Source organism: Bos mutus, chromosome 9 (genome assembly GCF_027580195.1).
Source record: "Bos mutus isolate GX-2022 chromosome 9, NWIPB_WYAK_1.1, whole genome shotgun sequence".
NCBI lineage: Eukaryota > Metazoa > Chordata > Mammalia > Artiodactyla > Bovidae > Bos > Bos mutus.
Window position 1 is genome coordinate 28,645,677 of NC_091625.1, and position 22,731 is coordinate 28,668,407.

General features: G+C 38.8%; 1 protein-coding gene across 4 annotated transcripts in view; it reads right to left on the reverse strand.

The window, feature by feature from the left end:
- The window catches only part of PKIB (cAMP-dependent protein kinase inhibitor beta), a 122,761-nt gene that overhangs the window by 47,728 nt on the left and 52,302 nt on the right, over positions 1–22,731 (reverse strand). For 2 of the 4 annotated variants that reach the window (XM_005890113.3, XM_070377106.1), the window contains one exon: positions 3,208–3,277. The exons of 1 other annotated variant lie outside the window; for it this stretch is intronic. The gene's annotated coding sequence lies outside the window, so the exon portion shown is untranslated. Of the gene's footprint in view, positions 1–3,207; positions 3,278–13,397; positions 13,489–22,731 lie in introns of all 4 variants that reach the window. One more of the 4 variants, XM_070377107.1, reaches the window with a different exon arrangement.

The window sequence follows — 22,731 nt, forward strand, 5'->3', positions numbered from 1 at the left end:
TTCTCTCCATCATGCTGGCATTTGCCTTATTAATCTCAATTACATTTACTCTCTTCATTAACCCTTCAAAACATTCTCTTCACGTGTTTGCAGAATGTTATGCATTTATACCGAGGGTTATAGTTTTTGCCCTCAAAGCCGACCAATGTCCCCTCTTACGAAAAGGCTTCCTGGACTCCCCTAAAAAGTAGTAGCCATGGCTCCTGTGATGCTCTCGAGCACTCCTGCAGCATTTTTTATACTGCCTTCCCTCCTTGTGATCCTGTGAATTTTTCAGAAAATAGGACCATGCTGGATTCATTTGACATCTCTGATATCCAAGACTATTTTTGGGACACAGTAGTAGTACTTAATATTTGTTGACTGTAATGGCTTCCCTGGTGGCTCAGATGGTAAAGAATCTGCCTGCAGTGTGGGAGACCTGGGTTTGATCCCTGGGTTAGGAAGATCCCCTGGGGAAGGGAATGGCAACCTACTCCAGTATTCTTGCCTGGAGAATCCCATGGACAGAGGAGCCTGGAGGGCTACAGTCCATGGGGTCACAAAGAGTGGGGCGTGACTGAGCGACTACCAAACACACACACACACACACACACACACAGAGAAAATGGCTCTTCAGAGCTGAACAGTGTGTCCAAATAAGAGCAACTAAAGTGATGCCAAGGAAAAAAAATGATGCAAGAAGACAGACTACAATGATGATGGCTCTGTCATCTAGAGATTTGTTGGAGTTTGAAAAAAGGCACAGTTGGCTCTGCTAAGATGAAGAATCAAGAAGGCAATTGAGATGATGGTGTCACTGCTGGAACAGGCTGCCTCTCCTGGCAAGAACCTCAGTCTCCCAGTGACCTTCCTGCTTCTTTTTATTCAGGATGGAGAACTGGAGTCAGAAAAGAAAAAGCTCTCTTTCCGACAGCTGGACAGGTAAGTAGGAAAGCTCAGTCACAGAGTGCTTTCTACACTCTGGGAAGCCTACCTACAGTCAACGCTAGAAGAACTGGTTTCATAGGTGTCACAGGTTCCTGATGTGGCAGTCAGCTGATGTGATGGAAATGGAGCTGAGCTGGGGGTAGAAATCCAAGTGTTGATCCAAGACTTGCCCGTGGCCTTGGGCAAAGCTCTGGGCCTCATTTTCCTGCTCTGTGAGATGAGAGGTTTGAACTAGATGGTTTCCTATAGTACTTTCTCATGTAGAAATTCTTTAGCATAGGGAGTAAGCACTTGGATTTACTAATGCAGCTATAAAACCAAGGGGAAGAAGACTGTAAATGTGGGTAATGACTGCAAATGCAGACATCTAATCTCATCCTTTTCACTCCTGTCACTTGGTCTAGACTAGCTGAAGCACAGATCCATAATGATATTCCCTCATCCACACACAGCAAGCACAGCCAAAAGTTTTATGAATAAAAAATTAGAGATACAGTAAGGCTGTAAAGCAGCAGTTTGCAAATATCAAAATCAGTGTGGCAACTTTTGAAAAACAAGCTCTGATGCCCTGCACCAGATCTACCAAACCAGAATCTTTAAGATGGAACCCTGGGTATGTTTTTTTACAAGGCTCTCATGTGCCTTTGGTGATCAACTAATTTGGAGCTCATTTACAAAGGAAAAATAGTGTTTTTCAAAGGGTAGCCTGTAGATCATTTTCATGTAAATTATCTAAGATGCTTGGCAAAAAAAATCTAGGAAGATGGCCCCAAATCGGCATTTTAACAATTCTTTCAGTGATTTTACAAATAGCTTACATATGCTGACAAACGAAATAATCATACAGGCAAGACCTCAAAGTCTACTGAACAATATAGTGAAGACAGGAAGTTCTGACTGCGAGAGGTCCATTCATCATTATTACTTCTATCGTATTTCATCATCTCGTTTACTCCCATAAAAAACTGTGATACAAGCACTTTTATCCTCATTTTACTGACAAACTGAAGCAATAGAGAGTTCAGGTAATTTCTCCAAAACCATGAGATTCATAAATGGATACAGGAGAACTGAAAAATAATGCCACATAGCTAAAGAACAGCCTATACTGCTATAGAATTAAAGAGTTCAGCACAACCTTTTAATTAAATCATCTGCTGAGATCTTATCTGAGGAAGCAAGTTAGCAATATGCCTCAGTTCCTGTTGGCTGGCTTTATTACCTACATCACAAACGTCTACGTCATTAAAAATAATCATAGATTAGCCAAGATGTAAGGACTAGTAGCTAATAAACAACAGTTTAAGGGATGCCCTCAAATCCTAAAATGATCCAAGGTAGTCATCACTTCTAGTCAACAACCTTTGAAACAAATATTAGCTGATGAGAAGCACAGAAATATGCTGTGCAGGGTCTCGCCCACTTGGTGAGGAGCCCAGTCACCTCCAGATCTTAATTATCTGACTCTGCTTCATTAATCTATCTTTATACCATGGACCCTAGACTGTATGCCTTTCAACATGCTAGAACAGGACTACATTAGACTCGAAATATCTTTCAGGGAATACAATATAAAATGCTATTACTACAAACACATTTTTTTTAGGACAAAACTCTCTGCCCCCTTTGAGTCATCTCAATTTGTCTAATAAAATATGTTTGTGAAAAGATGTGCTTGTCTTGATCTCTTGCTACACTGAAGTAGAAAGGATCTCCCAGATTCCCCATTCCTGCGTTGACAAGGACTTGGTATCGCACAACAGAAGGTATTTTATAAATATGATGAAACCAAATGGATCATAGCTATTATGAGCTCTAACTTTGATTTTTTAAAAACAATTCACTAAAATCATTAATGGAAAAGACAAAGTTGTCCAAAACCATACAATTTTTAACAGAATTCAAATTCTTTCCTTTTCCTCTGTTTATATCCTACTCTTTCCCTCTTCCTTTCACATTGATGTTACAGCCTTTCTAAAATATGTGAACACACAGATACTTTCACAAAGGGGAAAAGTAATAAAAATGACATTAAGAAAGAGAAATTGCAAAAAAATAACTAAACATTCAGTAGTTGTTGATAGATTTGTTGAAGGTTTTCTGACTGAGGATTTGTTTTCCTTAAGGATGACTTTTGTGTGTACTTTGCTCCCATTCAAATTTTGCATGCCAACTCAGATTGTATCACTATATCTTATCAAATGTTTTACTGAAGGAGCCATTTCTTCCACAAAATCAGTATCTAATTTCCTAAGTAAAGAAGAAAAAAATACTTACAAATATCTGATTAAAATATGCTGCTATTTCTAAGACAGATGTAGGAAGAAACTCTGACAAACCCTTTTTCCTGTAAAAAAAAAAAAAAAAGACTATGAAAAACCAGATAAGGTGAAAATCCATTTAGATCATCAAATTTCAATCATTTTGAAAAATGATTAAAAAAAAAAAAGACTATGAAAAACCAGATAAGGTGAAAATCCATTTAGATCATCAAATTTCAATCAGGACATAAAACTGGTAAACATCATGACTTGTTTGACTTTCTTGAGAAAAGCAGAATCTCCAATTCTACAACAAAATTTTCTATTAAAAGTCAAAAGGGTTCATTTCGAATAACAAGTGTTAGTACCTAGGATTGCCAGCTACAAAATGCAATTATCCTACAACAGTGCAATGAGGGATTACTGTCAAGCTGAGAAAGTCATCATGTAGGCTCCCTCCGCTGTGCTCTAAATCACTCTAGTCTATCTCTACTATTGAACCTATCACCTATATTGTTAATTTCTGATTAGTGCCTGCCTTCCCATCCCCCACCTCACACAAGTTTCTTAAAGCCTTTTGAGGGCACAGACTGTGATTCATTCACCTTGCCACATGGTAGGAGGGATGCAGTAAATATCAGTTGAATGTCAAGGTCTGTGAGGTGCTTTTCAGACTCAGAGCTGCTTGAACGCATACTTATCACTGCGGAAGAATTTTAAAACCCACAGCAGACATCTTTCGATTGCATTCCTCTACTCAGCCTCCTATATGATTTTCTCTGTTCCTCTCACTGTGTATCTGAAACTGTTTTCCTTCAAATGAGTCCTATTTGTTCAGATGAGATAAAGGGAACTGAGAAGAGGAAGAGAAAAATAAACGAACAAATGATCATATGGGAAGTAGTAACAAAGCAAAAATTTTACAAGCTTCAAAATTTATGTAATATAATGCAAATATGCACCCCAAAAGAGCAAGATTAAGAAAAATACTTCTGTAGTCCTAATTTTTCAAACATTTGTTTATGGCTCTCAGAAAAGATCTAGTAGAAACTTCAAATAGGAACCCAGTTTAAAATCAGGTAAAAAGCTTAACACTGTTATTCTTTAAAAAGCATAATACTGTTATGTCTTTAAATGTATATTTAATAAATCCCTATAATTTTATGCTTTTTCCAGGATTAAATTTTGTTTTTATTTTATGAATTTCCACCTATCTCTTCCTATTTCACTAGAATCAAAAGAAAGAAAGACTGAGTTTTTTCACTCTTCACTTCTTTGCAGCTTATGCTATATTCAAATATATTCATGCAACGGACTTTAAAAATAATATCCATATGAATTTTTGATTCTTCACAGACATCAAAATTCAGATTTATGGGTGATATGCTAAACACAAATACACTAAAGATTAAGAGACTGAGAGACTCTCTACTTATCCTTTAAACTATCAATTTATCAAAACTACCAACAAAAGAAAAGTAATTTCTGAAAAGGCTTTAAGAACAGTGGCATGCCTTTAACATCACCAACAAATTGTTTTGCGCACACATCTCCTATATATGAAAATTCATGTTTATAAATTATAAGTACCACTCTTCTAATGAAAAACATAATTTGTTATATTATCATTGACATGTATATTAAATACATTAACAGAAATTTAAATCAAATAAGAATACTGTAAATATAACTTAAGTGTTCTACTAAGTTCTTCCTGAACTTCCAGGTTGGATGCAGAATTTAGAAGACCTTGCTACTATACAGGATCTAATTTCCTCTCCATTCTCTCTCCTGTAACTACAGTTTAACTAGGGAAAACCTAGTTAAATATACATGTATACATATAACTACTAAGAGATTCCCAAGGGAAAAAGGCCAGTGGTTTCAGCAAAGGTTATTACAAGCTTTTCAAGAGGAGCAAATCAAGATGTGGGTGGATCAGCAGAAATTCATCATATTAGTATACATGCACATGCAGGGTTGTGGATTAGCATAGATCTTGCAAATCAGCTAATTCAGTGATTTTCAAACTATTTTAAAATATTTCTTTCCCAAATGAACTCTTCAGCAGGTGGCCAATATGTTAAGACAGACACAAACAGAATGGCTCTGGCTAAAACAGCTTCAGTCTCTACCCACTCTGTCTTCTTCCACCTCAACTCTCCCTCCACAAATTTAGTTTGCAAATCACTTGACAACACTGCCATCTTAGAGATAAAGCTACCATGCTGAAGAGGGAACGAGTAGCTGTTATAAGACAATGAAATAGATAAAGCAGCTGAATGACTGACCCTGGACACTGGACTGTCTTCCTTGTAGATGTCCCTGCCTTGTTTTCATGGACTGGCTTCCCTGCACAACCCCAGCAGATCTCATTTGCAAATTTAATTTTTAAAGTATGATCTGGTAAGATTTAAGGTACTCTTTGCTTCTAGGGTTTGATAAAATAATGAATACTTATCCTTTTCTTTTAAATCTATACAAACTTGAAAGTTTTCATGACCTGAGAAGTCAGGCATGTCAGTATGCAAACTCTGCATAAAGAAGGATCCTGTTCACTTCAGATAGATCTAACACTGCACTTATACAGCTTGGCTTCATGTACCTCACCCTACCTAGCCCTGGACCTGATCTGACAATTTCTCCAAAAAAATGAAATACAAATATAAAGATGAGGCCTGCTTAGTTATATTAAATAAATGTCTGCCTCTATCATCGGAGAAGGCAATGGCACCCCACTCCAGTACTCTTGCCTGGAAACTCCCATGGACGGAGGAGCCTGGTGGGCTGCAGTCTATGGGGTCGTAAAGAGTCGAACACAACTGAGCAACTTCACTTTGACTTTTCACTTTCATGCATTGGAGAAGGAAATGGCAACCCACTCCAGTGTTCTTGCCTGGAGAATCCCAGGGACGGGGGAGCCTGGTGGGCTGCTGTCTATGGGGTCACACAGAGTCGGACATGACTGAAGCGACTTAGCAGCAGCAGCAGCAGCCTCTATCATACCGAGGATTGTAGGACTGAAGATGAAGTTGTTTGAGAACAAATAAGCAACTAGAGAACTCCATGAGGTAATACTTAGTCAATGGTTGCACTGAGCTGTTTTACAATTTCAATGAGCTACTAAATCTACTGATAGCTGCTTCAAGGGACATTAGTTTCTACTTTTGTTTGTTTTTAAAGGCAAATCATAGTTCTAAAATGTATAAAGGCCTGAACATTCAAAATATCAGATGAGAGGATGGAAGGGAGGGAATATATGCATACATATAGCAAATTCACATTATTGTACAGCAGAAACTAACACAATATTATAAAGCAATTACACTCCAATTAAAATAATTTTATTAAATAAAAAAATGTATATATCAGGTGAACTTTATCTGCTTCCTAAAAAAAAAAACAAAAAACTGACCACTTCAACTGCAAGACCCAGTTTTGAAAGGCTGTTTTCTGACCATGCAGTTAATCTCTCAAGCATTATAAAGATGAAAACAAACATCAAAAGATGAATCAATGTGACATGAGAGAGTATGGGCATTCATGAGGATGTTTTCTATCCACAGAACTCAAATGAACTAGCTTAGGAAAACAAATGACTCTATATGCCTGACACAGAGTAAGCACTCAACACATGTTTACTGCATAAACAGAGAATGAATGAATGAAAGTTGAAAACAGATCAGAAGCAGGTAGAATAAGGCCAGATTATCAAGAGTTCTGAAACAGACTTCATGCTATGGGCTACTAAACTGAGGTTTAACAACAAAAATGGCTCTTTAAAAGAAAAATGAGTGAGCTGATAGTAAGCAAACAGTAAATCCAGCTGTAAGACTCTAGAAGTAATCTTGGCGTTGGCAATAAAGCCCACCAAAGGGGGAGACAATAAAACTGGATTAAGGAAAGTGTAGCAGAGGCTTCTGCTTGGGTTCTCAATAGCTCTTCTGCTCTTCTCTAAAAAATACAAAGTTCAGCTGGGTACATAGCTAAGGACCTCATTACCAAGCCTCCCATGCTGGTAGATGCCACCATGTAACTGGATTTTGTCACTGAAACATGAGCTATGAGCCTAAGTGATGTATGCGTTTCTAGGTTATACCATAAAGAGAGGGGAGTGTGGCCCTTCCCTTCTCTTTTTCCTTTTTTGAAAACTTGATAGTATCTGTATGGTGAGCCATCATTCACCACATGGACAAGGAAACCACCCTGGGCATGACAAAGCAACAAGATTTAAGTAGCCCGTATCCCTAACATGTCAAGCCATTACACCATGTCTGTACCATCTACCTGGGCTGTAATAAGACAGAACTAAACCTATACTAGGTTTAAAGAAAGTGAAGTCGCTCAGTCGTGTCCGACTCTTTTCGACCCCATGGACTGTAGCCTACCAGGCTCCTCCATCCGTGGGATTTTCCAGGTGAGATTACTGGAGTGGGGTGCCATTTCCTTCTCCAGGGGATCTTCCCAACCCAGGGATAGAACCCAGGTCTCCCACATTGTAGGCAGACACTTTACCATCTGAGCCACACTATGTTTAATCCACTATTATTTCAGGACTTTATTATAACTGTCAAACCAATATTTTAACTAATTCAGATGAATAAAAAATATTTTGAAGTAGAAAAATCCACAGAATGTGGTGATAGGCCAAAGTGAATGAAGGAGGGCAACAAGTTGAAACAATTGCAAGGTTTTATGTTTAGGGAACTGGATCACAGAATCACTAACAAAATAACAGACGAGAAGGAGAGCTAGTAAGTTTAGATGCTGGCAATATTGCCAAGGGGACGGCAGAGTAAGTAACTGGAACTATGGGCCTGGCACTCAGACAAGAGGAGAAAATTAAAAACGGAAATTTCAGCAATTTTGTATCGAGTTGAAAAGATGAGAACTGATAGAATCTCAGACTAAAGAGATCAGTGTGTGTGTCAATGAATAATAGTGTGTTCTCACAAGAGGCAGGAGGGAGAAGCAGTAAGCAGCAATTAATAAGAGAAGGGTAATCAAAACCACAATGAGGTACCATTTCACGCCAGTCAGAATGGCTGCAATCCAAAAGTCTACAAGCAATAAATGCTGGAGAGGGTGTGGAGAAAAGGGAACCCTCTTACACTGTTGGTGGAAATGTAAACTAGTACAGCCACTATGGAGAACAGTGTGGAGAGTCCTCAAAAAACTGGAAACAGAACTGCCATACAACCCAGCAATCCTACTGCTGGACATACACACTGAGGAAACCAGAAGTGAAAGAGACACGTGTACCCCAATGTTCGTCACAGCACTGTTTATAATAGTCAGGACCTGGAAGCAACCTAGATGTCCATCAGCAGATGAATGGATAAGAAAGCTGTGGTACATATACACAATGGAGTATTACTCAGCCATTACAAAGAATACATTTGAATCAGTTCTAATGAGGTGGATGAAACTGGAGCCTATTATACAGAGTGAAGTAAGCCAGAAAGAAAAACACCAATACAGTATAATAACGCATATATATGGAAAAAGTGTGGTCAGAGCGGGCTAAGGCTGGGAGAAAGTCTGACACTAACAACAGTATAACGCTAAGCACATGAGCTTTGGAGCCAGGCTGGCTCTAGAACATAACCATAACTGGGCCACTTTAATACAACTTTTCTTATGTTTAATGTGAAAATTCTTTCTGGGGCTATTGGTAGTTCTCCTCCATTCTTCCATGGAGGAAGATAATAAAGCTGTTAATAAAGCTAGTGGATGCGATGGAATTCCAGTAGAACTATTCAAAACCCTAAAGGATGATGCCATCAAGGTGTTGCATTAAATATGTCAGCAAATCTGAAAGACCCAGTAGTGGCCACAGGACTGGAAAAGGTCAATCCTCATCCCAATTCCCAAGAAGAGTAGTACGAAAGAATGTTCTAACCATTAGAAAACTGCACTCATCTCCGACACTAGTAAGGTCAAGCTTAAAATCTTGCATGCTAAGCTTCAGCATTATGTGAACCAAGGACTTCCAGATGTCTAAGATGGTTCCAAGAGGAACCAGAGATCAAACTGCCTACATTTGCTGGATCATAGAGAAAGCTAGAGAATTCCAAAAAAACATCTACCTCTGTTTCATTGACTACACCAAAGCCGTTGACTGTGTGGATTATAATAAATACTGTGGAAAGCTGTTAAAGAGATGGGAATACCAGATCACCGTACCTGTCTCCTGAGAAACCTGTATGCAGGTCAAGAAGCAACAGTCAGAACACTGTATGGAACAACCGACTGGTTCAAGATTGAGAAAGGAGTATGGCAGGGCTGTCTGCTGTCACCCTGTTTGTCTAACTTATATGCTGAGCACATCATGAGAAATGCCGGGCTGGACGAGTTACAAGCTGGAATCAAGATAGGTGGGAGAAACATCAACAGCTTCAGATATGTGGATGACACCACTCTAATGGCAGAAAGCGAACAAGAGCTAAATAGCCTCTTGATGAGGGTGAAGGAGGTGAGTTAAAGAGCTGGCTTAAAACTAAACATTAAAAAAACTAAGATCATGGCATTCAGCACCATTACTTTATGGCAAATAGAAGGGAAAAAAGTGGAAGTAGTGACAGATTTCCTCTTCTTGGGCTCTATAATCACTATGGTGGGTGACTGCAGTTATGAAATCAGAAGATGTTTGCTTCTTGGCAGGAAAGCTATGACAAACCTAGACAGTGTGTTGAAAAGCAGAAACATTGCTCTGCCTACAAAGGTCCATATAGTCAAGGCTAGGGTCTTCCCAGTGGTCATGTATGGTTGTCAGAGCTGGACCATAAAGAAGGCTGAGAGCTGAAGAATTGATATTTTTGAACTGTGGTGTTGGAGAAGACTCTTGAGAGTCCCTTGGACAGCAAGGAGATCAAAACCGGTTAATCTAAAGGGAAATCAACCCTCATTAAAAGGACTGATGCTAAAGCTGAAACTCTAGTGTTTTGGTCATCTGAAGCAAACAGCTGACTCACTGGAAAAGTCCATGATGCTGGGAAAGACTGAGGACAGAAGCAGAAGAGGGAGTCAGAGGATGAGATGGGTGGATGGCATCACTGATTCAATGGACATGAATTTCAGCAAACTTTGGGAGATGGTGAGAGACAGAGAGGCCTGGCGTGCTACAGTCTGTGAGGTCAGTCTGGGAGACAGAACAACAACAAATGTAAATATAGAACTTTTGCTCATAGAGTGTTCTGAAGATTAAGACAATGTCTTAGTATAAATACCTTAATGAACAATAGTCATTATTATTAGGATGTTCTTTGCAGCAAAGGAGAAAGTGCACTTTAGAAGGTTAATGAGTAGTACAAGATCACAAATCATTACTTTACTGGGGGCAAAGGAGTATAAACTCAGCTTCATCCAAAACCCAATTGTCAATTACCAACACAGAGCCAAAACAGAGCTGTGAAAATTTCAAACACACTTGGGTATTTTTTTCATTAATAAAATTGATTTATAGCCAACTTTTTTTTATCCCTTCCTTCTGACTTCCATTTCCTTTCAAAACGAACTCTGTATGAATTCCTGTGTGGTTTTGATCCCATTATTTCCTGGGCCAAAGGTTTCCCTCTTTAATCTACTTTGCCCTAATATTCTCAATCATGGCTATTTCTTCTTCCTACCATCTAGGAAAAACACAGGTAGAAAAAAAAAATGTATTAGAGAAATCTTATTCTAAGGCATATATCTTTATTAACTATTTGATAAGCTTCAAATTTAGGTGCTTCTACCTAAATAAAACACTGATTGTTAGTTTTAGATTTTAGAATAGCATGAAGAAAAAATCTGAAGTAGCATTTTGAGATAAATTCATTCTTAAGAGGTCTTTGAAAGAGTTATTCTTGGAAACTATCTCTAAGAATTATCTCTGAAGAGCAAACCAGCCAAGACTTCAAACTCAGTTCATCAGTAAAGAGGCTTAGGCTGAAATGCTCATCTCTGGTTTTCAAATTCCCCTTTACTAAGAGAGGCAGCCTAGCCTTGTTTCTCTTTCTCGTTGTTGTCATCACCATTTTGAGGATTTTTTTTTTAATCCAGGTATATAGGTCAACTAGAAAAACCCATCGCTTTTCTAATTCATAATCTGTCTAGAATTGGAGAGCCATTTAGAGCAGGCCATTGATTTAAACTGTACAGACCGCACTTCATGACTGCAACCCAATACTCACAGTTGGATTTTAAAACGTTAACATCATTAAAGTACATAAGTAGAATAAAGGAAAGTCTTAATACACTTTTCTACAAAGATGTATTCTTCCCTAGAGTGTTGCTTAGTAGACATACTAAATTCTTTACATTTAGTTCAGTTCAGTTCAGTTAAAAGGCAGAGGAACCAGAGATCAAATTGCCAACATCTGATGGATCATGGAAAAAGCAAGAGTGTTCCAGAAAAACATCTATTTCTGCTTTATTGACTATGCCAAAGCCTTTGACTGTGTGGATCACAATAAACTGTGGAAAATTCTGAAAGATATAGGAATACCAGACCACCTGACCTGCCTCTTGAGAAACCTGTATGCAGGTCAGGAAGCAACAGTTAGAACTGGACATGGAACAACATACTGGTTCAAACAGGAAAAGGAGTATGTCAAGGCTGTATATTGTCACCCTGCTTATTTAACTTATATGCAGAGTACATCATGAGAAACGCTGGGCTGGAAGAAGAACAAGCTGGAATCAAGATTGCCGGGAGAAATATCAATAACCTCAGATATGCAGATGACACCACCCTTATGGCAGAAAGTGAAGAAGAACTAAAAAGCCTCTTGATGAAAGTGAAAGAGGAGAATGAAAAAATTGGCTTAAAGCTCAACATTCAGAAAACGAAGATCATGGCATCCAGTCCCATTACTTCATGGGAAATAGATGGGGAAACAGTGGAAACAGTGTCAGATTTTATTTTTGGGGGCTCCAAAATCACTGCAGATGGTGACTGCAGCCATGAAATTAAAAGACGCTTACTCCTTGGAAGGAAAGTTATGACCAACCTAGATAGCATATTCAAAAGCAGAGACATTACTTTGCCAACAAAGGTCCGTCTAGTCAAGGCTATAGTTTTTCCAGTGGTCATGATGGATTTGAGAGTTGGACTGTGAAGAAAGCTGAGCGCCAGAGAATTGATGCTTTTGAACTGTGATGTTGGAGAAGACTCTTGAGAGTCCCATGGACTGCAAGGAGATCCAACCAGTCCATTCTAAAGGAGATCAGCCCTGGGATTTCTTTGGAAGGAATGATGCTAAAGCTGAAACTCCAATACTTTGGCCACCTCATGCAAAGAGTTGATTCATTGGAAAAGACTCTGATGCTGGGAGGGATTGGGGGCAGGAGGAGAAGGGGACGACAGAGGATGAGATGGCTGGATGGCATCGCGGACTCGATGGACGTGAGTTTGAGTGAACTCTGGGAGCTGGTGATGGACAGGGAGGCCTGGTGTGCTAAATATATTTATTATTTAAAAGATGAATTAACTTATTTAAATATGCTTCACTTTAAGACATTACATTCAAGGCAAGAAGATTATGGACAGAACAAAAAAAGAGACAAAACTCAACGAAGATATATTTAATGTCAAAGTTATCTCCTTCCTTCCCCTTCTTGGATTTTAGAATGACTACATGTCTCACACGGAGGCCAGTGACATTTACTACTAGCCGAATTTACACTTCCTCTATCAGCACCTTGTTCATGTCAGGATTTATCTGGCTCAGAGGAAAAAGGCAGCTGCAATGGTGACTCACTAAAATGGTGATTCACAATTCTCAGGGAAGCAGCTGCTGCTAAAAGCTGTGCTTCACACATCAATCATTTGCTGATTGTCACAGCTAGTTCAGGCACATTATCTGCTCGGCCCACTGATTGTGTGGTTGTTGATATTTGCATCGCATTGCAGTGTTCCTGTTGTCATACCATGCTGCACTAGTTGAAATAACATCATCCTGTGGACCTTCAAAAATGAGAAAATCCACATCATCATGAAAATACAACCATCTCACGAAGGAGCCGATGAAAAGAGCAGTCATTCTAAATGCTAAGAGACTAGCTGATTTTCAGTAGTACGATTCTACCCACCTCTGCATTTCTCTGAGGGACTGACCTCAGTCAGTCACAGTCCAGCAGTATCGTAAGTGCCAGATTTGGGGTTATGGCTTGAGCGATGACCCCTCCTCCCCAAAGGAAATGTTGAAGTTCAAACCCCAGTACCTTAGACTGTGATCTTATTTGTAGATGTAACCAAGTTAAGATGAAGTCATACTGCTGTCGGGCAGACCCTTAATCCAATACAACCGGTGACCTTAGAAAAAGAAGGAAGGAAAAGGGAGGTGGCAAGACAGGGATAAATTAGGAGGCTAGGATTAACATACACACACTTCTATGTATAAAATGGGGCTTTCCTGGTGGCTCAGATGGTAAACAATCTGCCTGCAATGCAGGAGACCTGGGTTTGATCCCTGGATCAGGAAAATGCCCTGGAGAAGGGAATGGCTACCCACTCCAGTATTCTTGCCTGGAGAATTCCACAGACAGAGGAGCCTGGCGGGCTATAGTCTATGGGATCACAAAGAGTCAGACATGACTGAGCAGCTAACATGTATAAAACAGATAACCAGAAAGGACCTACTGTATAGCACTGAGAATTCTACTCAATATTCTGTAATAGCCTATATGGGAAAAGAATCTGAAACACACACACACACACACACACACACACACATACATATATCTAAATTGCCATGCTATACACCTGAAACTTAAACAATCAGATCAGATCAGTCGCTCAGTCGTGTCTGACTCTTTGCAACCCCATGAATTGCAGCACGCCAGGCCTCCCTGTCCATCACCAACTCCCGGAGTTCACTCAGACTCACGTCCATCGAGTCAGTGATGCCATCCAGCCATCTCATCCTCTGTCATCCCCTTCTCCTCTTGCCCCCAATCCCTCCCAGCATCAGAGTCTTTTCCAATGAGTGTGAATCAACTACACTTCAGTTAAAAAATTTTTTTAATAGGGGGAAAATGTTAAGACAGAGACACAGGAGGAATGTCATATGAAGATGGAGGCACAGACTAAAGTAATGTATCTACAAGCCAAGGAATACCTGGGTCTGCCAGAGGCTGGAAGAGATCAGGAAAGATCTTCCCCTAGAGGCTTTGGAGGGAGCACAGTCCTGACAACACTGTGAAATAACAAATTACCAGTTTGTTGTATCGTGTTATGGCAGCCCTTTTCGGGCATCCATCTGGGGATAGTGAAAGACTATCAGCAGCTCCTAGAGGGTATGGTATAAAGTGTGTTGACTTAGGAAACAACAGTGATTTTAACGTTTTTTTCAAGCCACATTTACTCAGACTTTTCTCAAATTAAAGCATCCCTAAATTCGTAGATAACTGAGCATAAACAACATCAGGATCAGAATAACAGATTAAAAAACATAATATTGGCTTGAGATGAACCAAATATCCCATAACAGCTTGCATGTCTAGTGCTTCCTGGTATCTCATGACCTTTTGGTATTAACAGATATAAAGCTGTCACCATCTTTACTCATTCCTAGAAGTTCCAACACATGCAAAAGAACAAACAGATGCATTAGAATCATTACAGAACCTGTTTCCATAATGTTTGCAAATCAAAAGAAGTGCATAAGAAATGTGTATAATCAAAATAAGGAAAACAAGAAATATGCTTAAGAGATTGAGCCATTAAACTAAACCTTCATAATCTTGCTTAAGCTTTTAGCTTGTTGTTCAATTGTGTACGACTCTGTGACCCCATGGACTGCAGCACACCAGGCCTTCCTGTCCTTCACTATCTCCCGGAGTTCGCCCAATTCATGTCCATTGAGTGGATGATGCTATCCAACCATCTCATCCTCTGTCCCACCCTTCTTCTCTAGCCTGCAATCTTTCCCAGCATCAGGGTCTTTTCCAATCAATCAGCTTTTTGCTTCAGGTATTGGAGCTTCAGCTTAAGCATCAGTCCCTCCAATGAATATTCAGGACTGATTTCCTTTAGGATTGATGGTTTGATCTCCCTGCTGTCCAAAAGACTCTCAAGAATCTTCTTCAGTACCACAATTCGAAAGCATCAATTCTTTAGCACTCAGCTTTCCTTATGGTCCAACTCTCACATCCATACATGACTACTGGAAAAACTACAGCTTTGACTATACAGACCTTTGTCGATAAAGTGTTGTCTCTGCTTTTTAATATGCTGTCTAGGTTTGTCATAGTTTTTCTTCCAAGAAGCAAGCATCTTTTAATTTCATGGCTGCAGTCACCATCTGCAGTGATTTTGGAGAAAATAAAATCTATCACTGTTTCCACTTTTCCCTTATCTATTTTCCATGAAGTGATGGGACCACATGCCAAGATCTTAGTTTTTATTTTGGAAGGTAGTAAAACATAGCAAGCTAGACTCAGACACCTGTGAGTTATGCAACCTCCACTACTAACTAGTTCTGTGTCTGTAGGCAGGCTATATACCATCTCCAAACTTCAATTCAATCATTAGTAAATGAGCCTAATAATGTTACCAACTTTATAAAGAAACCATTCGGTAATTATCAGCAACTATTCCTAAGAGTCAGACACGACTGGGCGACTTCACTTTCACTTTTCACTTTCATGCATTGGAGAAGGAAATGGCAACCCACTCCAGTGTTTTTGCCTGGACAATCCCAGGGATGGGGGAGCCTGGTGGGCTCCCGTCTATGGGGTCGCACAGAGTCGGACATGACTGAAGCAACTTAGCAGCAGCAGCATTCTTATTACCAAGGGCTTCCCAGGTGAAGAGGTAAAGGACCCACCTGCCAATGCAGGAGGAGCAAGAGATGCAGGTTCAATCCCTGGGTTGGGAAGATCCCCTAGAGGAGGAAATGGCAACCCACTTTAGTATTCTTGCCCGGAAATTTCATGGACAGAGGAGCCTGGCAGGCTATGGTCTATGGGGTCACAAAGAGTTGGATACAACTGAGCATACACATTCTTATTACTAATCTCAGTCTTAGCTAAATTTGCCACTTCACTCATGGAAGAGATATTCCTCCAGGCCTCTGCTTTCTGTTTTAAAACCAGAAAGAAACAAAGCCAGCTGCAAAATGGGTCAACTCTAAACAGTACCCATAATGCCATAGCCTCTCTTTCTACAACTAGACAGAAAGAGTAAATCCTTTGTAAATATTGTTGGTAAGAATCTTTCTAAAATGTGTTAATCCCTTTATCCCATTTGGTAAATAGAAGATACTGGACATGGCAGTATCTTTATACATCTTTCAGCCTCTTGCACTTTTTGAAGGTCCTTATTCAGAGTAGCAAATATTATTAGGATGATTTTTTATATAGTGCTTTAATATAGCAAAATAGTTTCTTGTAATTTACAAACTATGCTCATAATCCCCTTATGACATCATTTTATTTTTTTGCTTCACTATGCTTTACTTCCATATGCGGAATTTCAGGTAGCTAAAAGGCCAGCCATCAAACCCTAAGTCTCATTCTTGTCAAACTAAAATAAATGTCAAAAATACAGAAATTGATATTTTCAAAACCTCTTCCAAACTGTTAAATTTTTGAACCTAAGATAATTCAATGGGGGAACTGAATTTCTTTTCAGGAAATGGTGCCGGGACAACTAGATGCAAAAGAATGAAGTTGGATCCATACCTCATACCACACACGGATTAACTTAATGAAAGTCACTCAGTTGTGTCGACTCTGCGACCCCATGGACCGTCCATGGAATTTTCCAGGCCAGAATACTGGAGTGGGTAGCCTTTCCCTTCTCCAGGAGAGCTTCTCAACCCAGAGATGGAACCCAGGTCTCCCGCGTTGCAGGAAGAATCTTTACCAGCTGAGCCACAAGGGAAGCCCTTGATTAACTTAAAATGGTGATAAATCTAAATGTAAGAGCTAAAACTATAAAATTTTTTAGAAGAAAATAAGAGTAAGGCTTCATGACCTTGGTTCAGGCAACAGACACCAAACACACCAGTGACAAAACGAACACAATGTTGCAAAGCAATTATCCTTCAATTAAAAATAAATATCCTTCAATTAAAAATTAAAAATAAATTCCCTGGTGGCTCAGTTGGTAAAGAATTTGCCTGCAATGCAAGGGACCCAGGTTCTATCCCTGGATCTGGAAGAGCCCCTGGAGAAGGAAATGGCAACCCAACTCCAGTATTCTTGCCTGGGAAATCCCATGGACAGAGGAGCCTGGCAGGCTACAGTTCATGGGGTCCCAAGAGTCAGACACAACTTAATGACTAAACCACCACTGCTACTGCTAAGTCGCTTCAGTTGTGTCCGACTCTGTGTGACCCCATAGACGGCAGCCCACCAGGCTCCCCGTCCCTGGGATTCTCCAGGCAAGAACACTGGAGTGGGTTGCCATTTCCTTCTCCAATGCATGAAAGTGAAAAGTGAAAGTGAAGTCGCTCAGTCGTGTCCAACTCTTAGCGACCCCATGGACTGCAGCCTACCGGGCTCCTCCGTACCATATATAAATTAAACTTCACCAAAATTTAAAACTTTTGTGCACCAAAAGACACCATCAAAAAGTGACAAGGTTACCCACAGAAGTGGAGAAACTATTTGTCAATCACATCTGATAAATGACTTGTATCTAAAGTATACAGGAATTATTAGAACTCAATCAATAAAAGATAACCCAATTTAGAAAATTGGCAATGGATATTAAAAGACATTTCTCCAAAGAAGGTATGCAAATGGGCAATAAGGACATGAAAAGATGCCTAACATCATTAGCTGCTAGAAGATGCAAATTAAAACCACATTGAAATACCACCTCACACCCACCAAGATGGCTATAATAAAAAAGATGGACAATGACAAGTGTTGACAAGGATGTGGAGAAACTGAAAGCCTCCTTCAGAATATAAATATAAATACAGAATATAAAATGGTGCAGCTTCATTGGAAAAAAGGTTGGCAATCCTTCAAATTATTAAACAGAGGTATGGTGGTGGCTCAGATGGTAAAGCGTCTGCCTGTAATGCAGGAGACCTGGGTTCGATCCCTGGGTCAGAAGATTCCCTGGAGAAGGAAACGGCAACCCACTCCAGCATTCTTGCCTGGAAAATCCCATGGTCAGAGTAGCCTGATAGGTAACGGTCCATGGGGTCGCAAAGAGTTGGACACCACTAGGAGACTTCACTTTTTCACTCTATGACCAGCTATTTTACTCCTAGGTATGTATATATACCAATGAATAATGAAAGCATGTATCTACACAAAAACTTTCACAGGAATAATATTTTAACACTGCTTCATAACAGTGTCCTTCATAATAGCCACAAAGAGGAAACAAAGTGGGTGTTCATCAACTGAAGAGTGTTTAAACATAATGTAGTGTATCCTTACAACACTGTATTATTTGGCAGTAAAAAGGAATGGAGTGCTGATGCATGCTACAACATGATGGACTTGGTAACATTACACTGAGCGAAAGAACACACATGTGTGGTTCTATTTATATAGAATATCCAATACATACAAACTTACAGAGACTAAGTAATTAGTGGTTTCCAAGATCTGGGGGGTGGTTTGGGGGGAACTGGGGAGCCACAGCTAATGGTTTAAGGGTTTCTCTTGCAGTGATGAAAATGTGACCATGGTGATAGTGAATGAATATACTAGAAACCATTGTAATGTGTTCCTTAAATGGCAGACTTTTATGGTACATGAATTATATGTCAATAAAGATTTTTTAAAGTAAATTTACTGCAAAACATTCTCAGAGGATGTTAATGTTCAGCGTGAATATGTGAAAGAGGACTAATATACAATATGCCAACCATGATTATCTATAGAGCAATCTACTGATAACAGCATTTTGAAAAACACATTGATAACAGATCCCAACTTGAGCTTGTTTTCTCTTTTCTAAACGGAGAATGTAGGATTAGGAGACCACTTTGTTGCATTTTCCATATTTTGTATATGTTCTATATTTTGATCATTCTTCTAAAATAGTAAGAGATGTCTATGAATATCCAATCTGCAAATATTAATGTTTCATATATAATGAATGGTAATAATATTGAATGCCAGAATATGTCAATCATTGAGATGTTCCCTTTTATTTATAACTCAGTTTCAGATCTCTTTTCTTGAAGAAGTCACAAATTTTTACATGAAAGCATGCTCCTTTTGGTCACTTATTAACTAACATACACAGTCATCCTTAGGACTATAAAACAGCACAGGAAGGTTGCCTCATCTTATTTTGACCAAGAATATCTGCCTAATGGAAGAGGAACTTTCTAGTGCAAGTAACCATGTGCTTATTTAATTCCAAGGTGTTCACGCCTTTTACGCCTTCAGTGATTACCACTGTAAACATAAAGCAAGCTCTCTGGGCCATGAAGTCTAAGCAAGGAGGATGCCAGAAGAATGCTACAGTTTAGTTTCTAAGCCTACAGCAGAATACAGAGCTACAGAAAGCTACAAGTGGCAGACGCCTTCGAGAAGAACATATTTAACTCATTAACCTCAGTCCTCTAATTTCAGAACTGAGGTCCTGTACACTGAGGCCCTGACTGAGTTGTCTGGATGGAGAACAGAGAAAGAATGAGGACCCAGGTCTTCTGAATCTTCCCCAGTGTTCTTTTACGTCATGCTGACTCTCAATGCATAATGCACCATGGGCTTCTTTGCCCTTGACTATGCTTCAGCAGCAATGAAGACGCATACAAGTATGATAAACGCACCGTGTTTATCATGGGCTCTCTTAGGCATGTCAGAGTCCTCTGAGTTCTGCTGTGTTCAGAAAACACCTGCAAATGATGCTGTGCTCAGCCTTCTCATTCATCCAGAACTGTGCCTGACATTTCCAACTCATTTGTAAAGGCAAACTAAAGAAGATAATTAATTTTCATGATCTTTCAGGACATTTTAACGTCATCCAGCTCAGGATAAGTGTTTTCACTTTTTATTTTCTTTTGTGCAGATCTTTCTATTGTTGACTGTCATTCTCTGTGCCCCTTTATATAAAAAGTTCTCATGTTTTATTTTTTTTCTTTGTGTCCTCTAAAGATAGCATGAGCACAAGTCTCTCAGCTAATAGATTTTCAAATTACTTCACTTTTGCATTTACAAATTTCCCCTTGCTACTTCATTAAATCAATGTTATTCACATAGACAACTTTACACCTAAAAAGTTTGAGACTGAGAGTTTATCAAATTAGACTTTTAAATTCTAGTTGAGAATGTCTCCTTTCAAACAGTGAGATTCATGCCATGAGTTTTAAGGATGTCAAAATAATATATTCTCCTTTATCAAGCTAAAACTTATTCAGTGATTGTGTGAAAATTAAATAAGTCCAATATATATAAATAAATCACATAACAGCAAAATGGTCTTGCAAAATTATTTCACACTTAGTTTAACTTATCGATAGATTCATCATTCACAATGTTTTTAAAAGCATAATTAAATTTTGCATGATCTCTGAAGAAAAAGCATGGTAAGGGTTGAATATCCCTGAGGCCAACAATTTTTGAAAATATGTACTAACTCTCTAGAAAATTTTACATTCATTCAAGTACTTTTTATGTATGTATTTAATGCCTCATTAATTTTGTTATGTAAATTAAGAGTAAATAAAATTCTAATAAGAAGTAGAGATCTTCAAACTTGATAAGCAAACAAATTATTTTAAAGTATTTAGAAACATCCATTTTCACATAAATTACATGAAAATAAAAAACATCTTTATTCACTTAAAAAGTCCATATGATTTCTATTTGGTAAAGTTAGTTTTTGTTCCTTAAGAAAAAAGGAACTTTTTAAAATTTTATTAAAGCTTTTATTTTAAAGTCTTTTTTAAAGCTTTTATTAAAAATATTAAGTAATTCAAGCCTACTGTTAGGCTATAATTCTGCTGTATTTCATATTATATCCCCAGCGTCTAGAAGAAAGCCTGACAAATAGTCAAATAGTAAGTCAGTGTTTAATAAAAATTTGTCAAATGAATGCCACATAAATGAATAGCTGTCACTGTTAATATAAAATCTAACATTACCAAAGGATTCAAATGTGCCAGGAACTATGCTAAACTCTATTTTGTTGGTTTTCATTCTCAGTCTTATTCGAGAGGAACCTCTGTCATCTCCATTTTATAGATAAGACTAAGTTCAGAAAGGTTAAGTAAATACCCAAGGTTAAGACTGCAAATTTAGAAGGTTTAAGGATTTAAAACCCAGTTCTCCCTCACTGCAGAGCCTTGCGTTTAAATCCCTATTCTATAATAAGAACAATAATACTAGCAGTGATATAATAATAATAATAATAATGCTGAGCCATTCCTGTATACCACACATCGTTTTAAGCCTTCACATAGGTTAAAATTCATTTAATCTTTACAACAGTCTTATAAATAAGATAATACTATCCCCAGTTCACAGATAAGCACATAGAATGTGTTATTCTGGTTCCCCCTAAATTATGTCCAATAATTATGCTTGTTTTTATCATGGCCCTTTTTGAGTAATAAACCAAAGAAAAAAAGGTATAGTTATGGTCTTCCTCCAGAAGTTTGTCTCAAGTCTTGCTTTGGTGGGACCCTGACTAAGGCATAAACACATAATAAAAATATCTTCTTCTGAGAAACTGAAATGTGCTAGGCAACTAATCCATATTATTATCAGAGTCCTCCTAACATTCTCAAGACAGATATGATTATCCTCACTTCATTGATGACAAAACTGAGGCTGCTAGAGATTGCCCAAGCCACAAGCTATCTATTGCCCAAACACACTATCCAATGACTACTGGTACTTCTCATTGTCTGGAGATAAAGATTTTCCTGGAGCTTTGGCAAACTAGAACTACCCCATCCTTGAACACTCTGCCAAAGCAGCCTCTTCTCTACATGCCTTACCACTGTGACTTCAATGATACATCAAAGCAATAAAGACAGAAAGGCCACATATCGCTGGAAAGTGAAAGTAAAAGTCACTCAGTTGTGCCCAACTCTTTGTGACCCCATGGACTATACATTCCATAGAATTCTCCAGGTCAGAATACTGGAGTGGGTAGCCGTTCCCTTTTCCAGGGGATCTTCCCAATCCAGAGATCGAACCCAGGTCTCCCACACTACAGGCAGATCCTTTACCTGCTGAGCCACGAGGGAAGCCCATATCACTGGGATTCTTCTCAATAGAGAACCCAGAATACTTTCTAAGTAACACATCCATTAATGGTTACCAGAATTTATTTTCACTCCTCCTTCTCACTGAATACAAACTCAGTAACATTAGTGCCTACAGCTTTGCATTTTTCATGTTGTATCACATGCAGTTACTCAAATTCACTTAAAGGAACACCTCATTATTTCTCACAACTTTTCTGAGAAAACAATACTGTCTTTGTTTTGTAGAGGCAAAGGCACAATCAAAATGAATACTGAGAACTTCCCTATTGGAGAGACCACGTTTCCTCCTGACGCTGTGTCTTCAGTGACCCCTGGTTCAGATTTAAGGTAAGAAGATGCAGCAGCCAGTGACAGTCCTG